This window comes from Osmerus mordax, chromosome 4 (assembly GCF_038355195.1).
Source record: "Osmerus mordax isolate fOsmMor3 chromosome 4, fOsmMor3.pri, whole genome shotgun sequence".
Taxonomy (NCBI): Eukaryota; Metazoa; Chordata; class Actinopteri; order Osmeriformes; family Osmeridae; genus Osmerus; species Osmerus mordax.
In genome coordinates, this window is record NC_090053.1 from 2,089,253 (window position 1) to 2,091,241 (window position 1,989).

A 1,989-nucleotide genomic window follows, 5' to 3' on the forward strand; every position below is an offset into this window, starting at 1 on the left:
AGTACAAACACAGCACACACACAGTACACACACAGCACACACACAGCACACACACAGTACACACACAGTACACACACAGTACACACACAGCACACACACAGCACACACACAGTACACACACAGCACACACACAGCACACACACAGTACACACACACAGAACACACACAGTACACACACAGCACACACACAGTACACACAGTACACACACAGCACACACACAGTACACACACAGCACACACACAGTACACACACAGTACACACACAGCACTGCCCTGCTCTGTGTCCCTCATGTCTGGATGTGCTGACACAGGGCAGGAGAGGACCGGCCAACTTCCTGCCCGTGTGTGTGTATCAATGTTTGTATTCTAGAACCTTCCAGTATGCTGGCAGATACAGAGAAAATAATCCACCATCTCATCCACCAGCAGCTTCAGAGATCTCTGTGCTACAAGCACAATCAGAACATCTTGTTCAATCACATAACCACATAAATGTAATCAAATTACACCGCGGTACTTTTATGCTCATATAAGTCAGATGTGGCTCTTTTGGACACGATTGTACTCCGATAGGAAAGCTCTTTGTCTGCCAGTAAGGAGGTAGGTTTGTGTTCCAGGGAGTTTGGTGCAGGAAGGAGCAGCGCTGTGCTGCCTAAATGAAATTATTTGTTCGCTGTCCAGGTCTAGATTTCTTTAAAGCCTCCATTTTGCTGTTTTGCCTGGACCGTGCCGGGGGGGGACGGGGGGGGACTGCCGGAAACAGGACGTGAGGGGGAAAGGGAAGGTATTCTGGAATAACTTAGCGAGACGATGAAGATGTCCAGCGGCCAAACACACACACCTCTCACACACACACACACACCACACACAAACAGGCCACACAAACACACACTGATAATGAAACATAAATGGAGAACGAGAGAGAGAGAAAAGTATGGATAGAGGTATAGAGAGCGTGATAAAAGGAGAGAGAAGGGTACAGAGAGAGGAGGAGAGGTATAGAGGGAGGGTACAGAGAGAGGAGGAGAGGTATAGAGGGAGGGGACAGAGAGAGGGATAGAGAGGTATAGAGGGAGGGGACAGAGAGGAGGATAGAGAGGTATAAAGGGAGGGGACAGAGAGAGGGATAGAGAGGTATAGAGGAGAGGACAGAGAGGAGGATAGAGAGGTATAAAGGGAGGGGACAGAGAGAGGGATAGAGAGGTATAGAGGAGGGGACAGAGAGGAGGAGAGGTATAGAGGGAGGGACAGAGAGGAGGATAGAGAGGTATAGAGGGAGGGGACAGAGAGAGGAGGAGAGGTATAGAGGGAGGGGACAGAGAGAGGGATAGAGAGGTATAGAGGGAGGGGACAGAGAGGAGGATAGAGAGGTATAGAGGGAGGGGACAGAGAGAGGGATAGAGAGGTATAGAGGGAGGGGACAGAGAGAGGGATAGAGAGGTATAGAGGGAGGGGACAGAGAGGAGGATAGAGAGGTATAAAGGGAGGGGACAGAGAGGAGGAGAGGTATAGAGGGAGGGGACAGAGAGGAGGAGAGGTATAGAGGGAGGGGACAGAGAGCAGGATAGAGAGGTGTAGAGGGAGGGGACAGAGAGGAGGATAGAGAGGTATAGAGGGAGGGGACAGAGAGAGGGAGAGAAGGCTGGTGGGGAGGCATGGTTGCTGCAGTCCAGGCATGTCTAATCGATCACAGGTTTTCATTCTGTCAATGAGAACGGATGGTGTTCTTCCTCCCATCCACCTCTCTGGGTGCCTCTCCCAAAACCCTGTCATTACAAGAAGTCCCACGGACACACACATTCATCTCACACACTGGGACCAAACCCCTGTGTGTGTGTGTTGTGTGTGTGTGTGTGTGTGTGTGTGTGTGTGTGTGTGTGTATGTGTGTGTGTGTGTGTGTGTGTGTGTGTGTGTGTGTGTGTGTGTGTGTGTGTGTGTGTGTGTGACCTCTAGGTACATGAATCAGAGTGTGACAGTGTAAGGGTTGT